At 37.2% G+C, this 7,889-nt stretch overlaps 1 pseudogene; it reads left to right on the plus strand.

The window, feature by feature from the left end:
* Positions 1-6,513: 6,513 nt before the first annotated feature.
* On the plus strand, positions 6,514-6,641 carry LOC133041905 (U4 spliceosomal RNA; annotated as a pseudogene).
* Positions 6,642-7,889: the final 1,248 nt, after the last annotated feature.

The raw sequence follows: 7,889 nt of genomic DNA on the forward strand, positions 1-7,889 counted from the left end.
CCATCGCAACTCCCAGAGTCTACTCAAACTCATGTCCATTGAGTCAGTGATGCCATCCAACCATCTCTACCTCTGTTGTCCCCTTCTCCTCCAACCTTCAATCTTTCCCATCATCAGGCTCTTTCCCAATGAGTCAGTTCTTCTCATCAGGTGGCCAAAATATGGGAGTTTCAGCTTCATCATCAGTCATTACAGTGAATATGCAGAACTGATTTCCTTTAGGATGGACTGGTTTGATCTCCTTGCAGTCCGAGGGACTCTCAAGAATCTTCAACCCAAAAGTTCAAAGCATCAATTCTTTGGCTCTCAGCTTTCTTTACAGTCGAACTCTCACATCCATACATGGCTACTGGAAAAGCCATAGCTTTGTCTAGACAGAAGTTTGCTGGCAAAATAATGTCTCTGCTTTTTAACTTGCTGTCTAGGTTGGTCATAGCTTTTCTTCCAAGAAGCAAGTGCCTTTTTTAATTTCATAGCTGCAGTCACCATCTGCAGTGATTTTGGAACCCCAAAAAATAGTCTGCCACTGTTTCCATTGTTTCCTCATCTATTTGCCATGAAGTGATGGGAGCAGATGCCATGATCTTAGTTTTCTGAATGGTGAGTTTTAAGCCAACTTTTTCACTCTCCCCTTTCACTTTCATCAAGAGGCTCTTTAGTTCTTCTTCGCTTTCTGCCATAAGGGTGGTGTCATCCACAAATCTGAAGTTATTGATACTTCTCCCAGCAATCTTGATTCCAGTTTGTGCTTCATCCAGCCCTGCATTTCTCATGATATATTCTGCATATAAGTTAAATAAGCTGGGTGACAATATACAGCCTTGATGTACTCCTTTCCCGATTTGGAACCAGTCTGTTGTTCCATGTACAGTTCTCACTGTTGCTTCTTGACCTGAATACAGATGTCTCAGGAAGCAGGTCAGGTGGTCTGGTAGTCCCATCTCTTGAAGAATTTTCCACAGTTTGTTGTGATCCACACATCAAAGGCTTTGGCATAGTCAATAAAGCAGAAGTAGATTTTTTCTGAAACTTTCTCGCTTTTTCAATGATCCAATGGGTGTTTGCAATATGATCTCTGGTTCCTCTGTCTTTTTTTAAATCCAGCTTGAACATATGAAAGTTCATGGTTCACATACTGTTGAAGCCTGGCTTGGAGAATTTTGAGCATTACTTTGCTAGCTTGTGAGACGAGTGCAATTGCGCGGTAGTCTGAGCATTCTTTGGCATTGTCTTTCTTTGGGATTGGAGTGAAAACTGACCTTTTTAGTCCTGTGGCCACTACTGAGTTTTCCAAATTTGCTAGCATATTAAGTGAAGCACTTTCACAACATCATCTTTTAGGATTTGAAATAGCTCAACTGGAATTCCATCACCTCCGCTAGCTTTGTTCCTAGTGATACTTCATAAGGCCCACTTGACTTCATATTCCAGGATGTCTGGCTCTAGGTGAGTGATCACACCATCATGATTATTTGGGTTGTGAAGATCTTTTTTGTATAGTTCAGTGTATTCGTGCCACCTCTTGTTAATATCTTCTTCTTCTGTTAGGTTCATACCATTTCTGTCCTTTATTGTGTCCATCTTCACATGAAATGTTCCCTTGGTATCTCTAATTTTCTTGAAGAGACCTCTAGTCTTTCCCATTCTATTGTTTTCCACTATTTCTTTGCACTGATCACTGAGGAAGGCTTTCTTATCTCTCCTTGCTATTCTTTGGAACTCTGCATTCAAATGGGTGTATCTCTCCTTTTCTCCTTTGCCTTTCATTTCTTTTCATTTCACAGCTGTTTGTAATGCCTCCTCAGATAACCGTTTTGCCCTTTCCATTTTTTTCTTGGGAATGGTCTTGATCCCCGCCTCCTGTAGTGCCATGAACCTCCATTCACAGTTCTTCAGGCACTCTGTCTATCAGATATAATCCCTTGAGTCTATTTCTCATTTCCACTGTATAATCATAAGGGATTTGATTTATGCCATACCTGAATGGTCTAGTGGTTTTCCCTACTTTCTTCAATTTAAGTCTGAGTTTGGCAATAAGGAGTTCATTATCTGAGCCACAGTCAGCTCCTGGTGTTGCTTTTGCTAACTGTATAGAGCTTCTCCATCTTTGGTGGCAAAGAACATAAACAATCTGGTTTCGGTATAGACCATCTGGCGATGTCCATGTGTAGAGTCTTCTCTTGTGTTGTTGGAAGAGGGTGTTTGCTATGACCAGTGCGTTCTCTTGGCAAAACTCAATTAGCCTTTGCCCTGCTTCATTCTGTATTCCAAGGTCAAATTTGCCTGTTACTCCAGGTATTTCTTGATTTCCTACTTTGGCATTCCAGTCCCCAAAAATGAAAAGGACATCTTTTTTGGGTACTAGTTCTGGAAGGGCTTGTAGGTCTTCATAGAATTGTTCAGCTTCTCAGCATAACTGGTTGTGGCATAGACTTGGATTACTGCGATATTGAATGGTTTTCCTTGGAAACAGACAGATCATTTCTGCTGTTTTTGAGACTGCCTCCAAGTACTGCATTTTGGACTCTTTTGTTGACTATGATGGCTACTCCATTTCTTCTAAGGGATTCTTGCCCACAGTAGTAGATATAATGGTCATCTGAGTTAAATTCACCCATTCTAGTCCATTTTAGTTCACTGATTCCTAAAACACCAATGTTCACTCTTGCCATCTCCTGTTTCCAATTTACCTTGATTCATGGACCTAATATTCCAGGTTCCTATGCAATATTTCTCTTTACAGCATTGGACTTTACTTTCATCACCAATCACATCCACAACTGGGTGTTGTTTTTGTCTTGTCTCTGTCTCTTCCTTCTTTCTGAACTTATTTCTCCACTGATCTTCAGTAGCATATTGGGTATCTATCAATCTGGTGAGTTCATCTTTCAGTGACCTATCTTTTTGCCTTTTCATACTGTTCATGGGGTTCTCAAGGCAAGAATACTGAAGTGGTTTGCCATTCTCTTCTCCAGTTCATCACTGAAACTTTCATGAACATTAAATGATTATATATAACATTATATGAACATTATTGAAACTTTTAAAGCATAGAAATTTGAAATGAGTAGACCTAAGAATTGTCCCTCCCCCATTCCAAAATGATTATTTTCAGAAGCATCAGTTTATTTATTTTTCTGAATTAATGAATTAAATGTCTTCTTCCATAATCCCTTACCCTCAGTGGGAATTATTAACCTGAGGGGACAGAGGTGGAGTTGACTGCCAAGAACATATAGAAGTAAAGTACTTGATCAATTCCTTCTCCAGCACTTCTTCCTATTTCCATAGTAGAAGAAGGCAAGAATTGTGACTTCGATCTAAGCAGAACTAAATTTCAAACGTTCCATCTCTTGTGTTTTTTAGAGCAATATTGGAGACTACAAAGAATGGGAGTCAGTGCCAAGATTCCTGGTGCTGTGTTCAAGTTCCAAAATCTGTAAAGATTAGTAAACCCCAAATAAAGAGTCCCAGAAGATCTGACGCAAAGATTTTTAAGTTATCACTTAGATTGAAATACATATATATTGCCTACTCATGTTTCTTCTGGGTTAAATAACCACTTGATTTCTATCTTCTCTGTCCCCACTGAAAACCAGCATCAGAAACAATGTTGTCTCTGAGATGAACAATTTTATACATTTTCAGTAAATATTTAATTTCATAGGTAAGGTATTTTATTTTTCATATATCTTTTAAGATAAATGTACATCATATAATTGAATATTATGATTATTATTCATTAACTATCCATTTAAGGTGCCATTTTTGAGAGTGAGCACTTGGACTCACTAAATTATTTTCCTTATCAACACAGCCAGGTCCAACTTGTTTTCCAGTATCACAGTAATTTAACAGCTGAGCTAGCAGCAAGACATGGGCCAGAGCTACAAGGAAAGTGAGAGCCACAGTCCTTCAGCAAAAGCTAAAATGCTGCTTTTACATCTCACAATGGTTTTGCAACTGCCATTCATTTAATCCCCACAGAATGCTTGTGCCCAATTCAGCTATTTTCTGTTTTTTTATACATAATCTGGTACCTTTTAACAAAATAAATGTGACTTTTCAATAAGGAGCCAACAGTTAATCTTTTGCTAATGGCTCACCCTATACATCTATGTCTGTCCCTCATAACTAGGCAAAGTTCTTCTATATCTTGAGTAATAATCATTTCTTAACAAGTCTGGAACAAGGATAATCATGGGGAATGCAAACCAAACAAGGATCTTCAGTTGTCAAGATATTCCTTTTCCCAGATAGCCAGTTTAACTTTGTTTGGTTGATTTTTAAAACTGGTTTATAGGGAAAAGCCACAAAATGGGTATTTTCTAATGCTGCTATGCTATTCACAATTCTTTGCTAAAAGAGATCCTGAAAACAAAGTTAAGTGGGAAGCCACTGGATGTGACAAATTCTTGATACATTAAAGTGTTAGTGTTAGTTGCTCAATCATGTCCAACTCTCTGTGACCCATGGACTGTAGCCCACCAGGCTCCTCTGTTCATGGAATTCTCCAGGCAAGAGTTACTGGAGTTGCCTTTCCCTTCTCCAGGAGATCTTCCCAATCTTGGGATTGAACCCGGGTCTCATGCATTGCAGGCAGTCTTTACTATCTGAGTCACCAGGGCAGGTTCCAAATAGAAGGTATTCATTATATCTTAAAGTACAATAATTCCAAATAGTCTTCAGTGTTATGTCAATTTCAGAAGAAAACAAAAAAGAAGAATATCTACCTGCAAATGTACACATTTATTCTGTGCTAAAATATTTTTGGCTAGACATTAGACACACTCCTGAAGTGTGTGTTAATTGTCAGATCATGTCGACTTTATAAAAACAATACATCGTTGAACTTTATATGTTATTTTAGTTACCTACTGATGCATAGCCAGCTACCTCAAAACTTAGTGCTTAAAACAGGAAACATTTAGAGTTGATTGCCACTATTTACGAGTAGTTACATTTCATAAAGTTGCTGCAAACACAGATGCAGTGAATGCTGAAACATTGCTCCTGGGGGAACATAGGCTTAGATTGCTACAAGCCTCTAGTCACAAACTGTTCATCAACTTAGCATCAATATATAACTTTGTCATGTTATTACTGGTTGAAAACAACTTGTTTAATATATATTGTTGATTCATTAGCATTGAGCTAGTGGGTCACTCAGTGGACATGAGTATGAACAAGATGCTGCTGCTGCTGCTGCTAAGTCGCTTCAGTCGTGTCCGACTCTGTGCGACCCCATAGACGGCAGCCCACCAGCCTCCACCGTCCGTGGGATTCTCCAGGCAGCAGTACTGGAGTGGGTTGCCATTGACTTCTCCATGAGCAAGATAGAGGGGAGATATTATCCAGGAGATAATAAAGGACAGGAAAGCCTGGCATGCAGCAGTCTATGGGGTCACAAAGCGTAGGACATGACCTAGTGACTGAAAAACAAAGTGGCTGATAAGCACTATAATTCATGCCTGAAAGAAGTTTGTCTAACACTTTTATTTTCTCCAAAAGACACATCACAGCTTTCTTGTGCTTAGGAACACTAGACACATTTTACCACTTTGCTTGGGGCCATTGTAAACAACAAAATCACCATCAAAAAGCACCAAAATGTGAAAAACACCAACCCAAAGCCCCAAATAGACCATGAAAAGACACATGTTTACAGTATGACATCTGATAGGAACGGGCAGAGATGCCCTTCTTTGATCCTAACTGGGACAAGGCACATTGGGCCACTCACATTTTTTACTGCTCTGCAAAGGTCTGTAAAATTGCCATGAGTATTGATTTTGTGGTTATGGATATATTTTAGTGAGTAGGAAAATTTGCAAATAGAGAATCTGTGAGTAATGAAAACTGATTGTATTATGCAGTCTCTGAGGGACAGGAATCTGGGAGTAGCTTAGCTAACTCTTACTCATTCCTCAGAACTGAGTCTATATGACACCTCCTAGAAGCTTGCCCTAAACAATACTAAGTCCTCTCCTTCTGTCTCTGGTGTCCACTTTTATCATATCACTTGCTAGACTAAGCCATAATGTCACGGTAGCTAGTCTTTCTCAGTACTCAACTGTAAGTTCCTTCGGGGCAAGAGCTGTGTCTTCCTCCTCATTATATTTGTCTATCAAGTATTTAAGGAAGAAATAAGACCTATTATACACAAACTTTCAGAAATTAGTGGTAGAGAGAGCACTGTATTCCCAATGTATTTTATAAAACCAGAATAACTTTGTGGTGAAATATTACAAGAAAAAAAAATCAGGTCAATATCTCTCACAAATACAGATTCAAAATTTCATAATAAAATATTAATGAATTCAATCAATCCATGTATAAAAAGAAAAATGTTACAAAAAACCTAATTTAGCCCAGAAATTTAGTTTGATATTTCATTCAAAAGTCAATGTAACTCAAAGAATTAACAGAATAAAAGAGAAAACCATATAACTTCCATAATGCAGAAAAAGAAAAATATCAACATCCATTCATCATATTAAAAAACAATACATCAGCTTTGCACAGTGGCAGTATCATAGCCAATGAGGTTTATCCGAGGCGTGATTATTGCTAATTGAAAATTAAAAAACAATACTTCAAACTAAAAATAGAAAGAAACTTCCCCTTAATGCAAGAAGGGAAACTTAAGAAAAGTCTAATGCTGACATCACAATTGATGAAATATTGAACATTTCTGAGAGAGGAAAAAAAGTCAAGATATTCACTCTTACTACTTCTATTCAGCACTATATTGGATATCCAAGCCAGTGCAGTAAAGTAAAAATGTTTAAAAATAAGTAAAAGCCCTAAAATCTAGAAATAAGTAAAACTGTCCTTGTGTGAAAGTGTTATGATTATATATAAAACTCTATGTAGTCTACAAAAGAATGGCTAAAATTAATAAATGAATTGATCAGGATCACAGGATTCAAAATAACCATATGAAAATTATTTCTATTGCTCTCTGCTAACAATAATGGCATCCCTAGTGGCTCAGAGGGTAAAGAATCTGTCTGCAATGCAGGAGACCCAGGTTTGACCTCTGGATGATCTCTTGGAGAAGGGAATGGCTACTCACTCCAGTATTCTTGCCTGGAGAATTCCATGCACAGAAGAGTCTGGGCGGGCTACAGTCCATGGGGCCACAAAAAGTTGGACACAACTGAACACTTTCACTTCACTACTAGCAATAAGCAATGCCATTAAAACTAGCATTTAAAAGTATTGATACTTGATTAAATCCAATTAAATATACGTACAACCTGTATACTGAAAAAAAGAAAATGTTGTCCAAAGAAGTTAATGAAGATCTAAAGGAATAGATTTACCATTTTATGTACTGGAATGTTCAGTATCCTTCTCTAATTTGCCCTATGGGTTCAACACAATCCCTAACAAAATAAAACAGAATTTCTAGTAGAAAGTGGTGAGAAAATTCCAAAATTCATATGGAAATACAAAGAACCTAGAAAATAATCTTTAAAAAATAGAACTATAAAAATTATAAGAATTGTTTTCAGAACTTAAAATAACAGTGTGATTTGGGTGTAAGATAGATTCGTGAATAGAATAGAGCCCAAAAAAACTCATATGTGTAACTATTTGAAAAATAAATTGAGAAAGAAAAGGTTTTATTTGGACAAATGTTGATTAATCAACTAAATATGTTAGGAAATATGAAAGTAGACCCAATTTCACACCACACACAAATATTAATTTGAGATGTCATAGACCAAAATTAAAAGCTCAGGACCACAAAACTTCTATTAATAGAAGGATCCATACTATAATATCCTAATAACTTTAAAGTAAGCAAAGATTTCTTGATAAGGACTAAAAACAAACAAACAACAACCAAAAAAAAAAAAAAAACCACGTACAACTTTTAG

The sequence above is a fragment of the Dama dama genome, chromosome 20 (assembly GCF_033118175.1).
Source record: "Dama dama isolate Ldn47 chromosome 20, ASM3311817v1, whole genome shotgun sequence".
NCBI lineage: Eukaryota > Metazoa > Chordata > Mammalia > Artiodactyla > Cervidae > Dama > Dama dama.